The 25415-nt window shown below is 38.9% G+C and overlaps 1 long non-coding RNA gene across 1 annotated transcript; it reads left to right on the top strand.

Annotated features, from left to right (window-relative positions):
• The first annotated feature begins 20470 nt into the window (after positions 1-20470).
• Positions 20471-24597, top strand: LOC123392059. The gene is made up of 2 exons (XR_006606733.1): positions 20471-20599; positions 24496-24597. It is a non-coding gene; the product is annotated as an uncharacterized LOC123392059 (long non-coding RNA).
• The last annotated feature ends 818 nt before the right edge of the window (positions 24598-25415 follow it).

The following is a 25415-nucleotide window of genomic DNA, read 5'->3' as shown; positions in this document are numbered from 1 at the left end:
TCGTCAACTCAAGTTAACCTGATCCCATGATTGGTAACTTGTGTTTATCTTTGCAGCTACCGAGTCTGCCAAACCTATCACTACCCACATCTTCCTTCTGCATTTGAACCATGTATCCTCAACGACACTGAAACTTTGAGCAATCTTGCACGTAGTGTTGGGAGGATATCATTTCCCAAACCGTAAAGTATGTACTAAGGACAATCCCTCACCTTAGTCCACATACTCATATTTTATGAAATAACTGTATTACTGTTTCTCATTTATGATTCACCAATAAACAATGGCTCTTCTTTAGTAATCCCCTTGGTGGTTCTCTATAAACATTTGAGCTAAGAGCAGTTTACGCCATGATACTTACCTGTCTTCCACATTCTGGTACTTAGGCCTGGGTCTAGTTTATAAAATAAAAATGTAGACTTGGACTTATTTTACCTTCATGCAATCCTAATTCAGTGCTACAGAGCAGACTCTGCGGTCAGATAAACATAGCTTCCAACCCTAAGTCTGAAGGGATGACATTCAGCAAGTCATTAAATAAAGGAAATTCCAGTTCCTTGTGTGCAAATCTGGGGTAATTATAACTACCTTGAAGGATTGACCAATATGATGAGTGTATGAAGGGCAACCAACACACAACGGAAAACTCAATAAATAGTACAATGATTATCACTATCAATGCTGATAGAATTACTCAGAGTTCCTTTTTTTTTAAGACCTAAATCAAACCAAATCTTAAACCAGCTTCTGATGAGTAACAATGAGCTATTTCAAACATTCTAATTATTTGAAAGTATGAATATTTTAATTTTCAGGGAAGTTGTCAAGGAAGACAACCTGACATGAAGGACAGTATCCTCTTATCCACAGGTAGCACTTCCATGAAGCAGCATTTCTTCTAATGATTTAAAAAGTTTGTCCTCATACATGATAACATAAATGATATCACTTAGACTTACCAACCATCCCACCCAGGGTTCTGACCCAGAAAATGTTAGAGGTTATGACTATAGTCTTTCACGTCATGAGTCTAACTTTATAAATTAGTAATTATAAGACTATAGTGTTCTTAGTTCTGTTTTTTCCTTTTTTTTTTTTTCAATTTCAACACTTATAATTACAGGCATTTTCAGGTGTGCTTCTTATTTAATCCTAACAACTCTGTAAAATTACCATTATTACTCCCCAACACCAGTGTTGGCTACTCATTGGCCATGAGCTATCCGAGGAAGGGGGTGTGGCATATAACCACCTCAGACAAGGGCATTTCTTCTGTCAAGGGGGCAGCTATGAGTTGTTACCAGTCAGTACTTGTAGCAGCTAAGGAATGGGTACATGGCCTCGGGGGAAGGGGTGGGCACCAGCAGGATCTACTCTAATCCCATTTTTCAGGGGGAAAATGAGAATCAGAGCATTCACATGACTTTATTATGTCCATATATCTGATAATGGAAAACCAGATCCTAAATCAGACTGCCTGATTCCAACTCAAGTTCTCTTTCTACCATCCCACTGAAGGGTGCTGGAAGGGCAGTTGTGAATCTATATGAACCTCTTATGAAGCTCTAAGTTAGAAGAATGACTTAAGTGCATTACTCACTGTAAAAAGTAGTACTTCCTTTAGATTTTCCTATAGTTAGCCCTTCTCAACTTGAGCGGATGGTCCCTTTCATCTTTGTTTTATGGGAACTAGAAAACAAATCATGGGCATTCTATCCATGTAATCCATGACTGCATGCACCCTGATCTCAAGTCTTCTCAGAAATTCTTTCCAAACTTGAGTCCTGTCCTTTGCCTGACCTCATAGAGCAGTTTTTTATTTCCTTAGAATAAAATTCTAGTTTGAGGCTTGGCCACACAAAGCCTGATGCTCAACAGGTCTGTTCTTGTATGCCTATGTCTTATAGCTTTGTTTGGATGACATCCACCGTCAGCACTTGGGCTGTGACCACTACAAGGTATCACAATGCTTGAACAACCAGAGCCTAAATTCAGTAAATTGAGGACTTTATTTTGGCTAGGGCATTACACAGGCATAGACTTGAAAGGAGATACTTGCTCTCAAGATAATTTCACATTTAAGGCAAAAGTAGAGAAACGCCTGAAATACAGAAAACACTGGAGCCAAGAGGAAAGAAGTTTATTCAAATTGAAAGAATTGGGAAAGCCTTCTTTGAAAGGAATGGAATTAAACTGGATTTTGAATATTGAAGGAAATTTGAAAGACAAACATTTCCTTCCCAAAAGCAAAGGTCATAACTGAAATCAGGAACTAAAGAAGGTGGATAAATATCTGGAACCAAGATCTAACAGCACTAAGTTCAGAACTACAATGAGGGTCAAATTTCGGATCCAGAGGATAAACCAGTCTAAAACCAAAACCAGAAACTGGAGTCACATCTAAAGACTGATAGATAACAAAGATAAAACCAAGAAAAATAACTAAAGCAAACTAGAACCTAAAGATAATATGGGAAGTTTGACATGGAATCCTTTTTTTTTTTTAAGATTTTATTTATTTATTCATTTGTCCAAGAGAGAGAAAGAGAGCACAAGCAGGCAGAGGGAGAAGCAGGCACCTTGCTGAGCAAGGAATCTGTTGAGGGATTCGATCCCAGGGTCCTGGGCTGAAGGCAGTGCTTGACCAACTGAGGCCCTTAGGCATCCTGACATAGAGTCTTTTATTGCTTTCTAAGAACTTAGGAAAGGTCATTAACAGGAGGCAGAAGTGGGTCATAAGGTTGTTTCAGCCTCACTGGGTCAAAGTCACCCAGAGGCTTCTAATCAGGACCTACCCACAACAATTCTTAGGGATGGTGGCTTATGAAGACATTTTGTCCAAGAATCACTTTGAAGAAGCAAAACGTCTTACTTGCTCCCATTCCTAGAACAAGCCTACTGATCAGAAGAACAAGATCCTCTTACACTGGGTCTGGGTTCTGGAAAGTGCAAAAGGAAGGGGTCATCTTTTTTGATATCTTAGGGCTAGTATCACAAGTTAGCAATGGTTTTTAACATCATAGAGTCTTCCTCCCTTCCTTCTTCCCTCCCTTCCAACCGTCCTTCCTTCCTTCCTTCTAGCTGTCACTTAGCATCTCTTATGTGCCTAGTGGACTAGGCATTACCATGTTGAAACTAATTTGCTTTCAACTACTTGAGTGTCCTAATTTGTAGTAAAGAAGGAAGAGGAGATGGGGGTGCGGTGTGGAGAGTAAGAAGGAGATACTTTGAGTCGACATCTGAAAGCATTCCTTTCAGAGAAATAAGGAGTCATGATGCCCAGGCATAATGTACCTGAATAGTCATGATTCAGGGCTCTCCAGGTGAAGCAAGAGAAAGAGGGGGGGTGGTGGGAAATAACATTTCCAAGTGCCTGTTGGAACCAGGCACTGTGCCAGTTATTTTGCGTGGTTATCTCCATTTAATCTTTTTCATTGTTGTAACTTGGTAAGTTTCCAAAAGTAAATTCAATCAGAATAAAAAACATGCTTCCTTTAACTACATGCGTGTGACCTAAAGTGTAGCTCAGTTTGGCATTTTGGACCAAGTTGAGGGTCTTCACTGATCTTTCTTCTTTGTTTTTTAAAAGATTTTATTTACTCATTTGAGAGAGAGAAAGACCATGAGCAGAGGGGAGGGGCAGAGGGAGAGGGAGAAGCAGACTCCCTACTGAGCAGGGGCCCCTGACAGAGAACTTGATCCCAGCATCCTGGGATCATGACCTGTGCTAAAGGCAGTCACTTAACTGAGCCACACATGCACCCCTTCAGATAACAATTAGTTTCAGATAACAATTAATAATCTCCGCTCTAGGGCACTCATGTGGCTCAGTCAATCAAGCCTCTGCCTTTGGCTTAGGTCATGATCCCAAGATCCTGGGACTGAGTTCCACGTCACACATTCTGCTCAGTTGGGGAGTCTGCTTTTCTCTCTGGTGCTCTCTTGCTGTCTCTGTCTCTCTCAAATAAATAAATATATTTTTTTTTTTAAAAAAAGAATCTCTGCTCTTATGAGACTAAAACTCTAATTTGTTTTCTTTTTACACAAATGAATAGCAAATACAGCCTAATTCATGAATGGAGAAGGAATGATAAAAGTGTATCATTTATTTCTGTTTTTATTGGACTATTACCCATAACTGGTATCACAGCTCAGAAAACCACTGGTATAACAAAGTATGACCATATACAGTTGCTGGGGATGAAAACCATTACTGAAACTACTGCTTCTTCAGCATTGAGGGACACTGTTACATCTCAATGAGACTACTGTCAGCTCTAATTTTGAAAATATCCATACAGATATAATTAAAGATGAAAGTACTTAGTTCATATAAAGACCTAAACAGTTTAGCCTTTGCTTAACTACAATGTAGAACATTTAATTCAACAAAGATTTGGTATCTGAGTGTTTCAAGATGTTACTGAAATAGCCAGAGTTTCAAAAGACTGTTTTCAGAACATTTGGCAGAGAGATTCAAGATGACAATAATAATCATATTATTAGCCTGGGTGGCTCGGCTGGTTGTTTTTGGCTGTGGTTACCATCTCAGGTCAAGGGATCAGACTCCACGGCAGTCTGCCTGAGGATTCTCCCCCTTCTGTCCCTCCCCCAACAAGTAAATATATAAATCTTTAAACAACGATAACAATAAATAAAAATGTTTTAGATAACCAGACTCTAAATAATTTAGAATTTTTTTACACTAGCTGTCCTGTTGACTCTGTCAGTTTTCTATTAATTGAAGATTTTTTTTTTTTTACATCTCTTGTTTTCCTTGAGTAAAATGTACCTTGACATAAGGTTTCTTGGGTGCTCAGCCCTAGGAAGTTATTCGTTACACAAAGAAGGTGGCAAGAGGAAATTCCTCCAGTGGAACTCATTACAAGACCCTCATGAGTACTTTTACTTGTAGCACTTGACATTGGTTCAGTCCATTCTCATCATTGCTATTCATCAAATATCTTTTTTGATAAACTGATTGTCTAAAAACTAATTATCAACAGTAGTAATATAAGCCGGTACTGTGAAGCCTCTTGGAGTAAAACAGTGAGTAAAATAAACACAGTTCCTGCACTCACAGAGTCTACAGTCCAGAGGGCTCAACATCCCCCCCTTAACCCCAACTGAAGATTCTGAATTTCTAAGTATGCAGCTCTACATTTTCCTGAGCAATTATTCCCATCTCTCTATCCCTTGGTCTAAATTGGTGACCTTAAAAGTAGCCTTTGTGGGCACCTCTTAGCCTGGGATGCAATTGAGAGCTGACAGGCCTGTGAAATCAATGAGAACACATTCATACAGGAAATGTTTATTGTGCACTAACTATAAAGTAGTTGGTGGGGGTTACAATTTTGGCAACAGTAGACATGTTCTTAGCTCTCAGAGAATTTTATATTTTAGAAGGATGGATGTTTAAAAAAATAGATACTTAAATTATCATGTGATACAGCACAGATCCCAAGAACAAGAACATTTACTCCCTCTTCCTGTCAGATGCAGCACAGTAAACACCACTGGACACAAGCACCCAATGAGCTCTTACAGCTGCTTACAGAACCCCACTATCTGTGGCCTTGAAGAACCCAGTGTCCTGTGTAAACTAAATCCATGAGTTTCCAGGATTATTCAAAATATCTGTGTTCAATATTTATATTCATCTTCAGCCATTCTGACAGTTTAAGCCATTCTGACGGTTTAGTCTGCAGAAAATCCAATCTACAGATGACACATGGTGAGTACATTCCAGTGGTCGTCTGGGCTCACCTGCTCACAGGTGTTATGAGTGGGCGTGGCAAACCCAAAGCAGAGATCTAGTACTGACAGCTGTGTCTCCCAAAATGTTTCCCGTCACATGGTAATGTGACTAGAAGAAACTCATATGGCCTTCTTTATCTTCGACAAGAAATAAAAATCTGGGCCAGAAGAAATAGAAAATTCTGATTCTACATTTAAGCACCAGGTAGAGTACCAGGCAGAGTGAGCATGAAGACTGTCTTACTTTATTCCATATTCTTTTTATCTCTCCTTCCTTTTAGCTGCCCCTTAATCATAAAATGAATAATACTTAAAAATTCATTTATGAAGCCAAATTCTGTATATCAGATGATTGCTCACTATTATAATTTATTAGGGCATTAATTTATGGGCAAAAGAGAATCTATCTTACGCAAGCTTTTATGAAATACCTCTAAGAAATATTTTATTTACTCCCATTTTAAAAGTTTCACTGTCTTTGGAGATATAAAGTCATGTTTCTATTAGCAGATAAAACAGCTTCACAAAATTATGAATGGAATTAAATTTTATTTTGGGAAATCCCAAGTAGATTCTTTAAAATGAAATAAAGCAGTGACTGTTCTTTGCCAGGTGTTGTGACAGGTATCATGCTGTGTTGTACAGATATTGTTTTTATTTAATTCATGCCATAATGTTGTGGGGAAAATATTACCTTACCTGTGACATTTGACCCAGCAGCTCTCTTTCTCCTCCTCAGCTTACTTTCTTCCCTTGGCTTCCAAGACATGGCACTTCCCTAACTTCCTTCTACGGCAGCCTTCAGCCTCAGAATTTGGATCCCTTCTCTCCTCTACTTAGATCCACTTCTGTGAACTTGAAATGTTTTTCATACCTGATAGCTCCACATTTATATATATTTAATACCTGGTCCCATCTCCTGACTCCAGACTTGACTATCCAACTGACTTCTTGGCATCTCACTAGGCAGCACTAGGAAACTCAGACTTAATTTGCCCCAAATCATGTATGGTCCTTCCCAAGAGTTTCCATTGCTGTAAATGAAAGCTCTGTTATTCCAGTTGTGCAGTCTGAAAACTCAACTCCTCCATTGTCCCCACGCCCTTTTGATTTCCATTCTGTCTGTTTCAGCCACCCTGATTTTTTTTTTTGTTTTGATCCCACCAGACAGGTCCCCACATCAGATCTTTTACACTACCTCTTTTGTCTGCTGGAGCAGCCCCTTTCAGGTACCTGCATTGCTCTATTCCTCTCCCCTTACCTAGAATCTTTGCTTTCAAGAAAAGGTTTCCTTGACAATCCTATTTACAATTCTAACTCCTCAATGCCCTTGGCCCCCTCTCTCTACCCACAGCAGACACTCCATCACACCTTCCCTGATTTTTCTTTTTGATACTTATAACCATATGCATATGCCATACTATATAACTCACCATTTTCTTGGTTTCTTACCTCTCTACACTGCTCCCTCCTCTTACACATACACTAGAATAGAAACTGAACAAGAGTGACAATTTTGTGTGTTTTGTTCAAGGCCATATCCAATGCCTGCAACAGTATCTTGCACATTGTAGGCATTCAGTACATATCTGTTGAATAAACCCCCATTTCAGGGCGCCTGGGTGGCTCAGTGCGTTAAGCCACTGCCTTCGGCTTGGGTCATGATCTCAGGGTCCTGGGATCGAGTCCTGCATCGGGCTCTCTGCTCAGCGGGGGCCCTGCTTCCCTTCCTCTCTCTCTGCCTGCCTCTCTGTCTGCTTGTGATCTCTCTCTGTCAAATAAATAAATAAAATCTTTAAAAAAAAAAACCCATTTCATGATTAGAGCAATTGAGATTACTGCAATGAGATTAAGAACCTTAGATCACTGTGTGAATGACAGAGTGAAAATTAAAACCCAGGGTTTTTTTTTTTTTTCTGTTAATATTCTGAGGGATCAACCTTTGGTATTTATTTGCTGATTTGTTTGTTTGTTCTATTTGGCATCAAGTAGCTCCAGACTTGAATATCCAACTGTCAACTTGATATCTCACTGGGGAAGCAATAGGAACCCCGAACAGAAATTGTCCAAAATGAAAGGTGCTCATTTTCATCAGCAGACCAACGGTTCTGAAAACTAGGAACTAGGTTCTCCTCAGAAATGTCAAGATTTCTGCTACAGAAAAGGGAAAAGACAGGATCAGAGCTCTTTTCTGACAGGGCCAGGTGAGGTGGTCCTTCACTTGCCCTCCCTCTATCAAGCTCAAGACTGTATGTGCCATAGACCTTACTTTTCTAAGATGTTATTACTGTACATTATTGATGCCTTAAGGCAACAATAGATGAATCAAATTTAATATGGGAATTAAATTCTAGGAAGAAAAGATTTATGAGTTGTAGAGCTCACATTGAGTTACAGTTTTTAGCAGTACTTAGAAAACCTTTTTCTTTATATGATTATGACATATGGGACCATCTATTTCTATTCTTTTTAAGAGTTCATATAAAAAAGAACAAAATCATGAATGGAGAAATTGGAAAATTGATGAAAGCTTGATACACATATATGTATTTTTTAATTATACAGAAAAATTCCTTTAAAAAATTAGACCCATATTTAGTTCATCTTAATTAAATTAATAACTCAGAAGACTGGAGTAGAATTATGGTTAAGAGCATATGTCTTTTGGATATTTCCCATTCTACTAACTACCAGTTTGTGATCTTGGGTGAGTTACAATTCAGTAGCTAATCCATAAAATTGAGATAAAAAGAGAACTTACTCAACAGTGTTGTTGTGAGGAAGATTCAGTGTGTTGACAAAGGGGCTCTGAAAGTGCTACCATTATGGGGCGCCTAGGTGGCTCGGTTGATTAAGCTTCTGACTCTCAGTTTTGGATCAGGGTTATGATCTCAAGGTCCTGAGATTTAGCCTGAGTGCTCAGCACGGAGTCTGCTTGAGATTCTCTCTCCCTTCCTCTCTGCTCTTCCCCTTACTCATGTGCTTTCTCTCCCTCAAATAAATAAATAAATGATATCTTAAAAAAAAAAAAGAAGTATTGCTATTATTATTATTATGGACCTTGATCTCCACCTATGACAATGTGACTGGAAATTTGTCTCAGTGACAGGATGGAGGAGCTGGTCAAAACTTACAAGGTAGTACTGAAGGACACGTCTGCAGTCACATAACCGAGGGTTGAAGGCTCAAACCATCAAAGATTGCCAAAGAGTATTGTTATGTGGACTTGTGGCACATTTCATCCTTTCTATATCTTATTTCTCAGTCTAACAGGACATCATGTTTTAATAACTACCTCAAAATACGGTAAAGAACTCGATTAAGAAGGAATTAGGTTCAGCTTAGTGCAAAATTAGTGCTAAGTTATTGGAAGAATTAATTCTTATAAGAGATAAAAGAAATTAAATTTCCAGGTGGAAATTTTAAAATGTAGGCCAAAAAATTATTGAATATATGCAGCCTTACATACTCCTTTCCTGGGAGGGGGGGGGGAGAAGGAAAGAAAGAAGGGAGGGAGAGAGAGAGAGGGGGATGATGGGGAAGAAAGGGAGGAAGGAAGAAAGATCTTTTACTAGGAAAGCTTCAAACTTTCCATTTCTTGCAAGTCTGCTCTGTCATCTCATACTAAATGATACCAGTTGTCAAAAGAACTGATCACAAGCGAAATTCAAAAACTCTTGACAGTTTCTAAGTGTGGTCCATGGACCACTTCATCAAAATTGGCAGCAGCTGATTGTTAAAATAGAAGGAACTGGAGCCCCTCCTATGTCTGCTGTGTCCAACAGAGGGCAGTGGGTTGGGAGGTGTCTACATTTTGAAAAATGTCTCATGTATATTGTGGTATTCCTTCAAGTTAGAAAGTTACTGTTGTGAACTACAACAAGGTGTTCTTAAATTTTTGAAACAAAACAAAACAAAACAAAACCTCTTGATAATCTGGGCAGATTGTTCCTCAAACCTCTTGAAGAGAACTCATTTCCCTTTTTACAATGACGTAAACCCCATTCAGAGTCCTGGCAAGAAAACAGAATGTTCTTGTATTCATTACTGCTGTCATACTTATTCACCTAAACATGGGGATGTACATTTTGGAATATCTTAAGCAATGGCAGAAATCAGGAAGACTAGACCTTCGTCAAAGGGGACCCAATCCTTAGAAATCTTGCCTAATCTCTATTTTTTTCATCATCATTCGTTTGTTGGTATCCTGAGTCAGGAGGAAAGGCAGCAGAGCATTACCTAGCAGTTGAGGCATCCCTTCCTGTGCTAGAACCTTATCCCCCCAATTCTCTGCTTTTCTTCATCTAGAAAATGGAGAAGTAGAACTTCAGACTTGGAAAGGATCTAGGAAAACTGAAATAAATGTAAAGCCCTTAGCCAACATTGGGCCACATAACAAATATCATTATGTGGTAGGTACTATTATGAACATTGGCAGAGATCCAACCAATCTTCTAAAATAAATAATCTACCAATTTTTGTTAAACTCTAATCTAAATAAATGCAATGTTCCAAACTAAATCTCTAATCCTCTACTGAAGTAGTCTATTGTTTTCCAATTTCAGAAAGAATGATGGTAAATATCATATCAGAAGAATATTTTTTTTTAATTTTACTTGTTTATTTGAGAGAGAGAGAATGAGAGAGAACATGAGAGGAGAGAGGTCAGCAGGAGAAGCAGACTTCCTGCTGAATAGGGAGCCTGATGTGGGACTTGATCCCAGGATCCTGGGATCATAAACTGAGCCGAAGGCAGTCGCTTAACCCACTGAGCCACCCAGGCATCCCAGAAGATATTTTTTTTAAAAGATAAATAATCCATGTGTATTTTTGTAGTTTCAAAAAGTCTTCTCTGACCAAAAGATGGTATCATTCCTTCATTCAGGAAAGTTGCATTTTAGTTGAACACTTACCTTGGAGATTCTTTGATGGAATTTATTTATTGGGTAGGAACAGATCCTTAGTCCAGTTAAAACACAAGTTATAAAATCTAGTTGTTCAGAGGTAGAATCTCCCAGCCTCTCAGCTCATGGCCTGTGGGACTCTAAGTACCTCTCTAAGACTCAGCTATTTTACCTACAGAAATAAACAATAAAATCTTTTCATAAGATTGGTATAAAAATTAAGTATCTAAAATCACATAAAAAGCTAGCACATTGCCCAGCCCAAAGCAGATTCTCAATGTAAATTTGAATTTCCACCCTCTTTGCAACCTTTGCTCTTCTATCGTCTCAAAATTCAATAACTTAGACATCAATACATATGTCTATAATCACTCACACAGAGTCATAATTTTGATTTTGCAGACTGCTTGCACTTAGATCATTGGTAACTGAAGTTCCGAGAACCTAATTGTATTTACAAGGCTGCTGAGGTGCAGAGCTGAGAAGTCGGGGACCAGATCCCCTGTGCTGGAACCCAGCAGATGGCCCACTGTCCGTTCCCTTCCTCAGGGGTTCTCAGACAGCCAACACCGGGGTGATCGATTCTTTACTAAGCAATTGTCTTGGAAGTGCCCTATGTCTGTGGATTATTACTCTGGCCTAGGAAACGTCAACAGATTTTAAATTGCAGGAAGAAGTCATAGGCGCGCGTTCCTTACTTTCTCATAGTGGATCTTCCACATAGTTCTGGTGACTCGGCCCCTTTGCTGCAAACACCTGGCCCATCGCGGGTGCTGTGAAGCATCATGGGATATGAAGTCTGAGGTCTATCCAAGTAACTAACCAAGTCTCTGCTAAAATTAAGTTCCCATGAGAGTAGGGAATTCGATCGGGTTGTTGACAGGACTGTGGTAATTGTCTAGATTAGTACCTGAGCTAGGTTGGTTTGTTGACAGGGTTGTTGTAATTGTCCAGATTAGTACCTGGCTCATAGTAGCCCTCAATATACATCGTTTTAATGAGGGAATTCTCCTTCATATGAATGGGATTCTGACAATGACTTCCCATGAAATCCCAGACAGCCATGATGTGGTGCTCCTCAGAGTAGCTCTTAAACTTTGAATAGCGGACCAGGAGTTGTCATGATAACTTTCCAACAAAAATGTAAACTATTTTAGGGCAGGATTGTGTCTTGCGTCTTGAGGAAAGAATACCTAACATGTTATGTATTGAATACCAAAATCACTTCCCTTTGAGGAATTACTTTTGTCTAAATTATCAAGTCATTTTATAGATACAATTCCTTTCTAGAAAAAATCAGTCAATCTGGTCCACAGATCATGGTAGGTCACTGGAATGCCAGTATCCTAATCTATAATTTAGTCAGCAAAATTCTGAGGGGGAGGGCCAGAGGGCTTTTTCAGCCAGGTTAGGGGGACACCTCTTCACAGAGACCCCACCTGCCAGTGACTTCACTGCCGGAATCTCTTCCTGGCTCCCCAAACTCCTTTTTATTTGTATTTTATATTTTATGTATTTTATATATAAGTGTGTTATATTTTATATTTCTCTTGTATTAATGTTTGTCAAAGCAGCATTTTGAATACAGAAATATTTGCAGGAAACTCTGACGTTATCACCCCTTAGCAAGGAAAAAAAATAGTAATTATTGTAAAACAAATTTTCCCAATCAGTTTTGGGTAAACTCCAGTTTGGGCTTTTTGTAGTTGTTCCTCTGATGACTGCCTTTCTAGCAGTCTTTCTAAGTAGCCCAAGCACCTGCTAAGGTTACTGTGGCCACACTTCAGAACTATAGAACAGGATGGCTAACCCCAGACCTGTACTCATACAGCCAGAAAGTTTTAACCTGGAAATGCAACAGATGCCAACATGCATAAATGTTTGTAGAAAAACATTGCAGCTAGCCACTTCCAGTGGAAATTAGCTCATTGTACAGTGTGGCAACTAAAGATCATAACCAGAACACAAATACTGTTTTTCTTGCAATCTATTCTCCAATAAAAGTGACTTCCAAGAAAGCAGGGTCTTTGGGGGTGCATCCAGCGCCTAGGTCTTTGATTAACATGTGGTAAGCCATATGCTATTAACTTCCCACAACACCATGGGGAGTTAATATCCTGTTGTTGGATTGAATGCACTTTCTTGTGGTCTTTGTAATGATGTTAACATAGCAGACATCGTGGTAGAATTAATAGTGTCCAGAAGTGGCAACCAGGCACCTGACTACCACCACCAAGCAGCTATGAATGAATAACCTCTCTGAACCTTCTCTCGCTCATCACAAAAGAGTTGGGATGGATTATTTTTTAGACCCTTTATACTCATAAAATGTTATCTCTCTCCATCTTCACTTAGGACCATTTAACACATTATACCCCGGCAAGGAGACTTTCTTTGGTTGTTGCTTGGAACAGCATTCCCAGGAGAAATGAAGGTGGGAACCCCAAGCTGGTCCCTGTTAATTTGTACTTGGAATCTACACATGGTAATTTGGGGACACAGAATGTTTCACCGGTTCAGGACATCTAGGAAAGCTTATCCATGAGAAGTAAGTTCTTGATCTTTTAATACTTCATTTCTAAACATTTAGTTGGAGCCAAAGAACACCTTCACCATTTAGTCCAACAAGAACACACTCCTAAGGCAAACATCCTTCACCACGAGAGCTGTTAGGATGGATAAAACTAGATAACTGATAGCTGAGGGGGGGAAATGGAGCTACCCAATAGAGAACAGTGCAGGTGGAAGACAGAGTCCCCAAGGGGCAAGTATGTTCATACAGTCTTGCAGGTGGAACTCAGGGGCTCTAAATGACACATGGAAACACTTGCTGACTAACAATGAGCTCCTATAGAACCAAGAGACTATAATTCTTCTACTGTGGAATACTATTTTTTTCTGGATATTTATTTTATTGTAATGAAACTTCCTGATGTATTATTGACCACTGCATTTTCACTTTAAGGAATCAGTGTTCATATCCTATTAGTCAAGAGGAGAGAGTTGGTTTTGACTGGAAGTTGGAATAAAGATGTGGCTTCACCCTCAAGTGCCACCTCTGCTCCCAGGATTCAAGGGTAACTACTGTTCCTTTAGTGAACCCTAACGACTCTGAGATGGGAAGAGATGGGAAAGAAAGGACTAGAATGACAATGAAACTACCTGGTGCTACCTCCCTGCCCCAGAGCCTCTTATCCCCAGCCCTGTTTATAGGGCCTTGGCCTTTCTATGAAATCAACACCCCTTGGCCCTAGCTTGTAGGAAAATTGGAAAAGCCAGACTCTAAAATAAAATAAGCCACAGTCTAGGCAGGGGGAAAAAAAAAAAAAAAAGGAAACATTTGGCAGAAAGAAATTGCCTTCAAGAAATTATTTTCCATGTTGTATTTGCATAAATTTGTCATGCCTGCCATTTCACTAGAAGGGGGAACACGGTCTGGCCTCGAGTCGGCTGACATCCTGTTGACCTTTGCAGGCAAGGTCAGACTCCTTCACCTCTTACTTCATTTCTGCTCCCCTTTGGGGTCTCAAAGCCGGCAGATGATCATATTTAAAATCGTATGTGCTATGAGTGAGCAGCCCGAATTGTGCAACATTTCATTTGGCTAATATTTCAGTTTCTTGAGTCATAGCCTGACAGGCAGCTACACAACATGAAGCAGCATTTCCCAAGTCCGTGAATGCAAGAAAGAGAAGTTAGAGGAGAAAGTCACGCATGGCAGACACTCCTGGGACCATCGTCTGACTCCTTATTCAATCATGTAGATTCCTCTCCACTTAATCCAATGACATTCACTCCTATAAAATTAATATGAGCGTCAGATCTTTGGAAACATATCCCAAGGCATGGGATAACAGCAATGGGTATTCAGCCTCTTCTTGCCCTAACGGTGAAAGCTCCCCACCAGAAAATGACAGTAGCTGTCAGCATATTAATTCATGAGCTATTTGATGTCTCTTAAGTGATAAGTTGGGAAATGAATTTTTCACTGTTGAAATTCCAATGCTTTAGAAACTCTTCAATGAATAAATATAATTTTGTTCTCTACGTTCACGGTAATAATTTTTTTTTCTTAAAACCAAACAAATTAAGCGACTTAACAAATGCCAGTGTGCTAAGTTCCTAAACCATCAAATAGTGGGTCTACTTCATGTTTGCACTTTTTTTTTTAAAGATCCATTGAAGATTCAGGAAAGGCAAGGCCAATATTCTCCATTTTTCCTAATTATGCCCCATTGTTCTATGTTATTATAACATGACATAATTTAACAATTCTTTCATTAGCTGCCCAAGAAATTTTACTTGAAAGGAATAGGTGTTTGTACCCTGGGTGTAAATGTCTCATCTGGAAGACTTCAGTGCTGAAGCTATACCCCACTTCCTTCCCAAAGCGTTTTCCCCAAATTCATTATGCACTTTCTGGGTTCAAAATAGCATACCATAAAAGGTGTGAGAGGAAAAAATGTAAATATCAAGAAAAAACTTTTCAAAAAGATCACAAAATACAAAATAATCATAATAACTACTTATTTTCAAAACTCAGCTTTTCGATCATTTCTTCTAGAATTCCTTTCTAAAACTCTTCTCCCAAGTTCAACACTCTCAATAGAGAGTTATACACAATATATGACACTCTTTCCCTGCCTTGATTACTTATTTTAACTTCTAGGTAAACTCCTTAAAGACAGGGGCCATGTGTACTCCTTTCTTTTGTCCCTAGGGTCTAACTCAAAGCTTGAATAAAGCTGGGCACCATCCTCGCCTACAGACCTACAGACCTGTCTCCTCATTCATGGTGTGAGCTCCTTGACAGAAAAAAACTGTTTTAGGACCACCTGGGTGGCTCAGTGGGTTAAGCAACTACCTTCAGCTCAGGTCATGAACTTAGGGTCCTGAGATTGAGCCCTGTGTTGGGCTCCCTGCTCAGTGGAGAGTCTCCTTCTCCCTCTCTCTCTGCCCCTCCCCCCCACTCATGTTCTCTCTTTCTCAAATAAATAAATAAAATCTTTTTTAAAAAGGACAGAAAGAAAGAAAGGGAAGAGAAGAAAAAAATGTTTTATCATGATTTTCAGAGCCCTGCTTAGAAATTTGGAGGTTTGACACATGTTTATAGAGTTAGTAAACTAAATATATGTGGGACCCCTAGAACTGTCACAATTAAAGATATCTTGGAACAGCCCAGACCTTATTGCACATGGCTTAAATGTTGGTATGAAATACAGCTAAAAAAATTACAAAGAAGGGCGATCTGTACACCAATGTTCATAGCAGCAATGGCCACAATCACCAAACTGTGGAAAGAACCAAGATGCCCTTCAATGAATGAATGGTTAAGGAAGATGAGGTCCATATACACTATGGAGTATTATGCCTCCATCAGAAAGGATGAATACCCAACTTTTGTAGCAACATGGACGGGACTGGAAGAGATGATGCTGAGTGAAATAAGTCAAGCAGAGAGAGTCAATTATCATATGGTTTCGCTTATTTGTGGAGCATAACAAATAGCATGGAGGACATGGGGAGATAGAGAGGAGAAGAGAGTTGGGGAAATTGGAAGGGGAGGTGAACCATGAGCGACTATGGACTCTGAAAAACAAGTTGAGGGTTTTGAAGGGGCAGGGTATGAAAGGTGGTGGATATTAAGGAGAACACGTATTTCATGGAGCACTGGGTGTGGTGCATAAACAATGAATTCTGGAACACTGAAAAGAAATTTAAAAAAAAAATAAATAAATATTTAAAAATTTAAAAAAAAAAAATTACAAGGAAAATATAAGTTGGGAATAACCCAGGAGTCCAAAGTGGCTTCTGGGCCCTATCCCACTGCCTTGGTCACACATTTCTCTTATTGTTGTGATTTACAGTTGTTGACCTTTGGTTCACCCAGTTGGTCATCCCCTTAGAGTTGGGTGAGAGATCTTATATTTCTTCCTCCTACTGTTTTCTCCTATCCCAAAGCCCATTTGTCCTTGTATACTCCTTCCTCAGAACTTGTAGTGGTTCCCTTCCTGCGGGGCTCATTATCAGCCCTTCCTCTCCAACTTCCCCCTACCAGATCACAGAGGAGTAAAGGGAGAACAAGAACTATGCTGGAGAGAAGTGGTTCCCCAAGATTATCAAATCCTGCATGCTACATAGACTAACACTCTTGTGGTCTGTTTTCCTTTGTCATCTTGGCCAATATGAACCCAGTGCTAGGAGAGGGTGGCAAAGAATTTTAGAAGCTCATCCTGCTAGTGATGAGTTCTGTTTCAGACACGTTGATTCTGAGGTGCTAAATGTAAGCAGGAGAGAAAGGTGTCCAGGCAGATTAAATCATGGGCCTCAAAGCTCCAGAGGGAGCTGGGTTGTTGAGCTTTCCATGGCTCCATAGCAGAAGAGATCAGAAGCAACACCTCTCTAGACCACCAGGACTCCAGAGTTCCTGGCTTAGAAGCAGACAACTTAGAAAGGTTTTTATAAAATGTCATGGTTAATGACTGAAAAGCACGTTAACAATATACACAGAATTCTGTGACCCTGACTCTTGTTATCTCTTTCACAGGGCTCTCCCCCACTGTCAACTCCTCGCCACAATGGCTTTCTGTATTTCCTCTTACTTAAAAAGAGAGAGAGAGAGAATTGTCATATTCATAGAATAAGTGAATAAGAACATGTATAGTTTATAACATTATTACCATAGTTTAAGACATTGTTGTAAATATGTGTGTGACCACCACCCAGATCAAGAAATAGTACATTAATATCAGCCCCAGAACATTCTTCTCAATTCTAGCCTCTTCCTCTGCTCCCTCACCTCACATAACCACTTTCTGGTTTTCTCAACAATTATTCTCTTACCTTTCTTTATGCCTGTATTCCTAGGTAATACAGCTATTTTGCCCAGTTTAATACTTTATATAAATAAAATCATTCTGTTTACATTTCTGGTGCCTGACAGCTTTGTGTAATTTAGCCATGACGTTCCATGCAGCTATAGTTGGTTTATTTTCTTTGCCATTAGTGGTTAAGAGTGGGGATGCCAGAGCCAGACTACCTGGGTTTAAATCCCAGTCCTATCCCTTCTCAGATACGTAACCTTGTGTCTATTACTTCATCTCTCTGTACCTTCATTTAGACTTACCTGGAATTGATTTTTGCAGTAGGCATGGGTTATGAGTCTATCATAGGTGGTCTTCCCTGAAAAACAGTCTTCAAGCTGGTGATTTGCTCACTTGTGTTTTCTCAGAGAAAGCTCTTAGGAACAACACCCAGAAGAACATGAAGGAAGCAGAATTGGACAGAGGGAGAACTTGAACTTAAATCTGAATGGGGAAGCAGATACAGCAGAGGCCTCAGCAGATTTCAGGGGGAGCTTTTGATCTGGGATAATCTTCCCAAATGCCTCAAATTGATAGATTTATACCCCCACACTCACCAGTCTTTGAAAATGTGCTTCTCCTAGCAAAGAGGTACAGCCTTGAGCAAGGCAGTTTTCTTAAGCCAAGGGAAATTCCTGAGGAAGGATTCTGCTATGAGTTGTCAGCGAGAATTAGTACTACTACCCTGAAAAGGATATCTGAGCAAGCATGCTGGCATCCACTACAGAGTCAATCTAATCACCTTGTGCACAAATACTCAATTGGCCCAGCACCTTTCTCCATTGCATGCCATATCTTTCATATTAACTGTTCACACAGGCGTCTATTTCTGTGGGTTTTTTTTTTCAATTCTGTTTATTGGTCAATTATCTAATTATGACAGAGTGATAGAAACACATGTATTGACCAATGGGACCAGAAAAAGAAGAGGTTTGAACTATAAGATATTAAGAGTTTCTATGTTGTTCTCAGCCATTGGACCATCTCTTTCCCTCTTTGCTTTATGTGAAGTATTTACACACATCTTGTTCTTCTGGGATGCACAGTTTACTACTCATCCTTCCAGACTAAGGTGAAACATGATTTCCCCTTAGCCTCAGGCCCTTCTTTCTTTGTGTTTCTTCAGAACCTTAAGAGCTATCTCATAAGCTGTGTAAAGTTCAAGTCCTGACTTAACTCCTATTGCTGTACAGTCTAGCTGTTTAATCTCTACATGCTTCCATTTCCTCATGACTTATTGTGAGCATTCAATCTAAAGTGTTTCTTATACTACTATTTTATTTTATAATATTGATTGAATTATTTTTTTTTCTTTTTTAGTATTTTATTTATTTATTTGAGAGAAGAGAGAGACAGAGAGCATGATGGGATGGGGAGGACAGGGACAGAGGGAGAGGGAAGAATCAGACTCCCCATTGTGCAGGGAGCTCAACATAAGGCTCTATCCCAGGACCCCAAAATCATGACCTGAGCTGAAGGCAGACACTTAATCAACTGTGCCACCCAGGCACTGCTGAATTATTTCTATTTTCCATTCTACATGATGAGTTTATGCACTTGTAGGTGTCATGAACCATTCGTCTTCGTACCGTTGTCTCTTAGCAACAGTTTCACCATATGGACTCAACAGAAATTCCAGTCAGTATAATTCATAATCTAGAATCCAAGAGGCACATTGGCTCACCTGAAAGAATGGTCAAGGATATTCATACACAAGTCATTTGTTTCTGGCAATAAAACTCCAAGACTGGAGAATTTAATTTAAAACTGTGAAACTAGTAATACTTTCCTAAATTCTAAGTTCCATTTACCTACACTTTCCTCTAGTAAAGGATGCCCCCCTCCCCATTATCACTGCCCTATATAGAAATGTAGATTTCCATGAACTCTAGCGGAAACGGATAAACTGAAGAATAAGAAGGGGAATGAGAGGAAGAGGGAGGGAAGATGGAGAAGAAGAAAATGAGAAAGAGTAAGAAAAGGAAAAAGAAGAAGGTGGTGAGAAGAAAGAATGAGGAGGAAGAGGAGAAGAAAAGGAAGAAAAAGCAGAAGCAGCAGCAGAAGGGGAAGAGGAGGAGGGAGGAGAAGAGGAAGAGAAAAGGAGGAAGAAGAACAATAAACAACAACAGGAGGAGGAAGAATAAGAAGAAAATACAAAATATGGCAATGTTTATATACCTTTCCCAATAAACCAACTTCTTAAGATGCTGAGTAGGATATCACTTAACATTCTAGTTTGATATCTTTGAGCTACTTTTCTAAATGTCTGAGCTACCCCAATGAGAAAGAATAAGTAAGTCCCAGGAAATCAAATGAACTACCTAGAGAGTACACCACTTAGGACAATGAATGAGTATGCTAAAAGCAAAAAACCTGCTTTTACCCAGAAGGTCAGGAAATAAGTTTTCTATTGAGGAACAAAGAATAGGCTCAGTAGAAAACAAATTTACTAGAGTAAAATGGAACCAATGAAGTTTCTTCTTATTTCTGGAAATTTCTATAGGAAAGTGGATGTGAAATTAAACCAATAAATTTGGAATCCAGAGCCTTCTTCCTTACCTAGACCATAGGAAGAAGACCCAGAGGGCATGTGACAGGACTGTCTTCAAGGCAGGTCATGGAGCTCAAGAATGAGTAATGTCAAAGAAATTTAAGAGCCAAGGAGTTTGTACTCTTCACAAAGTGTAAATAATTTTTTTTCTTTTGTTATGTTTGCATTGTGAGACCCATGAATCAGGAAGTTTTTCTTTCTCAGAGCTCCCTTTGTCTTCATTCTAAACACCATTATACTGAGATCACGCACAACTCAGTGAAGCAGAAACATCTCTCCTTCTTTGGGGTAGAATCTTTTGGGTAACTGTTTCTTAGGTGATTGTATGGCAAGGCTGAGAACCTCAGGAATGTTTGTAGGTCAGTAGGGCATTAGGAAAGTAGATTGTATGGCCTGCAGGCATGCAAGAACAGATCTCAGGAGTTTGCTTCTATTTCTTCCAGGCACAGGTGAAAGAGTTCATCTGGATACCAAGGTGAATTTTGGTGGGAAGCTCTAATTAGATAAGATATTACACTAATGAGGTAAGTAATTGTGGGTGAGGACCAACAATATCTTAGGATCCCAAAGTGTACTGTATTTGTTGCTGTCCCTCAGCACATGGGTAACTGAATAATAAGTAGTTCAGGACCAAGGTTAGTCAGCATGGTGATGTCCTTCTCAAGTATGGTGGGATGCTTTATGTGATTATTATTATATGTTTTAACTCCCTGTGCCCTTTGTAGTCTCTTGCCCCAGGGAGCTCTAGATTTATTGAATCTAAAGGAGAGATCTAAAGACTTCTTTTTTTATAAAAACCTGAAGTAACTGAGATTATCCTAGCAATCCTGATGGAGGAGAAGAAACAGGAGAGTGTTTTTAAAAAGAAAGAGAAATGAAGAGAAGGTACATTATCCAAGACAAGGAAAGGCAGTAAGATCTGAGTTTTTCACTAGGAATGAAAATCCTGAACATCTCTTAGATCCCCAGAAAGGTGACAGGACCCTGGGACAATGGTTGTATTTTACATCTAGGAAAGTTAGACACAAGATCCAGAGTTTCCAACTTGGCAAAGATTTCTGTGCTTCAAGCATGCAGCTCTGGCTTACACAGACCATGTGGGCTTGGAAAATAGGTTTTTCAGGGATTGCAAGATCAGAGGAACATTCTTCAAATATTTTCTTTTGCATATGTCTCTTAGGATCATAGAAGTATCTGGGAGACGGGTGGTGGAAATTGAGATGCCTCATTTATGTCTGAAGTTAAATCTCATGAAACTCTAGGGGAATAAGGAGTACAATCAGATTTATATATTTACTGTTTTTTTTTTTTAAGGGATGTGGATTTTCCTACATACTTAAGGTTGTAGTCTAAGATTCATACTTGCTACACAAGGCTTGACAATAACAAAAGGGTCCTGAGTTTATACCATTAAGTGTTTGAGAGATCGTAGATATAAGATGGACTCTTCTTAGAAGAGCAGGTTGGGAACCCAGAATTTAAATTTAAGCTACTGATTTTGTTACGATTTTGAGTCCTAATTTTAAATGCAAAAGGCATACAACAGAGCTAAGTACTATACTACTTCTTATCTCACAAAGCTTTATCTATTAATCTACCTATGTTTTTAGACTCAAACAATGCAAAATAGAGGACACTATCTGCATGTGAGTAAGTCAGAAAAGGATTACACTCCAGATATGCATGAGAAAACAGAGGAGAACTCTGTACAATCCAGAGACTTTCAAGGCTTAGCAAATAACTCATTTCTGAAAATAATGATTTAAACAAGATCTTATTGTCAAAAGATGTGGATACTCCTTGGTAATATGTGAAAATAATTAACAATATTAATTTGACCTATGGGGTTCTGAGTAGAGGGTGCAAAACTTTCAAAAGATGAAGCATATGTTGAAGTGTCACAAACTTGGTAGAAACTGGAAATCTGCCATTTTTTAAAAGTATTTTAAACATTGGACATATTTATCCAGAGTGGTGCTTCAGATTTTGAATCCTGAAACAACCCCATGAAAAAGGATACAAGACTTTCCCAAAACTGTTAACAAGACAAACTTAAAAAAAAAAAAAAATTGGATCTTTGATGACAGAATGAAACACCTAAGATATCATCTTCAGTAGCTCCATTTTAAGTGATATGTTTAACATGCTTAAAATATTCTGCAATTCCTTCATCTTCCACCTTTTCACTGTCCTCTACTACCTCATGCTCTCATTTTGCTTCTTATCTAGCTTGGACACCACACAGCATCATTATAATCTCTTTCTTGCCCCTTATCCCTTGATTAATTTTTCCAGCCAAGTGTTAACTCCAGGTAGTAAACAATAGTACCCTGCAGGGCCCCCTGAATATGGATGCCCACTGGTGTCTTTCTAAATCCATGACCACTAATCTCAAGAGGACCTTAGGTAAGCTAGGTGTCACTATTCCCTGCCTTACTGCTCTCTTTACTATTCCAACATTGCTTCCACACCTTCTTATACAGCCTAGTGATCTTGCTTCTCATTTCACTGAAAACATAAAAGTGATCAGTAGAGCAAGTCTATAAGCCACCACCACGTCTACCCATGTGCCTGTATCTGGACTCACATGCCTTCCCTTCCATTACAACTAACCAACTGCCCACGCCCCTATCAAGGCCAGCTGTGCTATCTATGTATGAGAGCCCTTCCACTTTGAGCTACTGAAGGTCCTCACTGAAGCAACTGACTTGTCTTTTGTTCACCAACTTTCCTCTCTAGAACTCTGCTGTCCAATTCAGCATGAACACATGTGACTATTGAAATTTAAATTAACTACGATTAAATATAATTTGAAACTCAATTCCTCAGTCATACTAGCCGCATTTCAAGTACTCAATAGCCACTTGTGATGAATGGTGACCCTAGAGGAGAGCACAGAGTCAGATGATGGAACATTTCTATCTAGTGAGAGTTTTATTGGAGCGACACTGTCCTAGGAGATTATTCCCATCTATAAATTCTGTAAGCTTGCATCTTAAAAATTATGTATCAAACAAAACTCACCTGGCCTTTCTTCCTCCTCTGGATATTACTCTACTCTTCCCGTACAACCTAATGGCACAATTCTACGAAAGAGGATCTACACTTGGCTGTCTTAACTTTCGTTTCTCTTTTGAGCTCAATTAAGACTTTTATCTTTGCTATTATATACAAATTTTTTTGCGAAGCACACAAAAGACTTGTTACTAATCCCAGTTTGCCAAATCAGTCCTTGCCTTAATCAACCAGAAACCCTGAACACAGGTGATCTGAAAGCATGTTTCTTCATTTGATTTCCAGGATGGCGCTCTCTTGATTCCCCTTCGACTTCTGTGCTACCCTTCTCAGCGTCCGTGAACTTCAGGACTCCATCTTCTGACTTCTTTTTCCTCTCTGCATTCATTGTCTTAATGATCTCATGCAGTTTCCTTGCTTTAGATACCATCTTTACACTGATGAATCCAAAATTTGTATCACCCAGACCAGACTTCTTTCTCAACTCCATACTCCTTTATCTAATTGCTTCTTTGCACTCACCATTTCAATGCCTAAAATGCATCTCAAATGTGGCATTCCCAAAATTAAACTGCTGCTTTCCCTCCTACACACAGCCTGCTGCTCCTTAAGTCTTCCCCGCTCAGTAAATAGTTGGTCTGTTCTTCAAACTACTCAAGAGTGTATCTCTAATTCAGCCACTTCTTAGCTCCTCTTCTGCTACCACTAAAACACAGGCCACCATCTTCTCTCGCCTGAAGTATTGACAAAGCCTCCTACTCAGTCTAACTGGTTTACCTACTTCTCTTGTAATCCTACACTCTATTTTGTTGGAACCTATTTATTCTGAATGAATGTAAGAAAGAAAGGCTTTTGTTCAAATGCAAGTCTTATCATGTTACTTCTCAGCACAATAACTCCAGTGGTTCCCCAGTAAGATAATAGTTGAAAGTTCTTGTGGTGGCTTTCAAGTCCCTATATGATCACTTCCTGTGGCACCTCTTTGACCTCACCTTCCACCACTGCCATGTTTTCCTGCAACCTTCTTGGGCTGGTCTTCTTACAGACACATCCACATTTTAACCACACTCCCTTAGGATCCTCCTGGGCCTTATGTGATCTTCCAACACTTGAGGAAAGTCTCCTGATCGCCTTAAAAAACAGCAATCTCTTCACACATTCTACTCCCTTTACCTCCTCATGGTATTTAAACTATCAATTTGCTCATTCTGCCAATATTTTTCTCTTTAGGAATTAAGCAGTGATGCCATCAAGCTTAAATAAACATTTTACAAAGCCATAGCAAAAACTGTCAAAGTGTCCTACTGTCTTATTTTCTCCATTCCCTTTCTCTTTTATTACCTACAAATCCGTCTGTTCTGTTATTACTTATCCTAACATTGTTTTTTTTTTTTTTTAATTCTAGTGTCCACATCCAGACTCCTGGGCTTTCATCTCTGTGTACTTCTTACATGGAGTGGTTTCTGAACTACTCCTCTCAAATGTGAACTTACTCATTTTAAGTAAGTACAAGCTTCTGTCTGCTTCATTATGTCTTCTAGTGTATCTAGGCCAGAACATCATATAAAACACATTATCTAATTATAAATTGATTTCTCTTTATTTCTGCCTTATAGTATGGATAGGATATTATATTGAGTTCTGCTAAATTATGTGTACAAAGAGATTATATTGCTTCTGCATTTTTAGATAGTGGGGAATAGTATAAAATATTTATTATAATAAGGAAAAGTTTGGATCTATAGGGTTTTATACACCCAATCTAACTCCACTCCCTCATTTAACAGATGAGAAAAAAAAAAAGCAGAGACATCCAAAGACCATGATGCTGGTTGGCACAGGGTAAATGTACAATGAATTTCATTCATTGTTTTCCTACAAAACATCACCTCAATATGGTTCCAATTCTAAAATAATTAACAGAAATACCTGTTAAATTATCCTTCCTGCCTAATAAATTTTCTTTTAAAGGGAAATTTTATTCCTAATTGGAGTCTCTAAAATTATGTCAATGAAATTTTAATTCTAATTTGATTATCTGAAATCACCTCAACACTTTTCTTTTTATTTTTACAGAAACCCATAATTTAAGAGATGTGGTCTTTTATAAAAAATAAAGTATACCAGCTTGTAAATATAAACTTTCAAAGAGCTACCATGCACAATCATATTATGGTGCTGTTGGCATTAAGTGTCATTTCTATTGATTGTTCAGTGTTGTTACCCTACAGACACTCTTATATATCAGTACCAAATACACACAAAATGCTTATATTGTAGGAACATCTTTAATTCCCATGGAATCATTCAATATTCATGCATGAA

The sequence above is a fragment of the Mustela putorius genome, unplaced genomic scaffold (genome assembly GCF_011764305.1).
Source record: "Mustela putorius furo isolate JIRA1106 unplaced genomic scaffold, ASM1176430v1.1 tig00000430_pilon_pilon_pilon, whole genome shotgun sequence".
NCBI lineage: Eukaryota > Metazoa > Chordata > Mammalia > Carnivora > Mustelidae > Mustela > Mustela putorius.
Note: the sequence above shows the minus strand (reverse complement) of the source record. Positions and strands in the feature narration are given on the sequence as shown.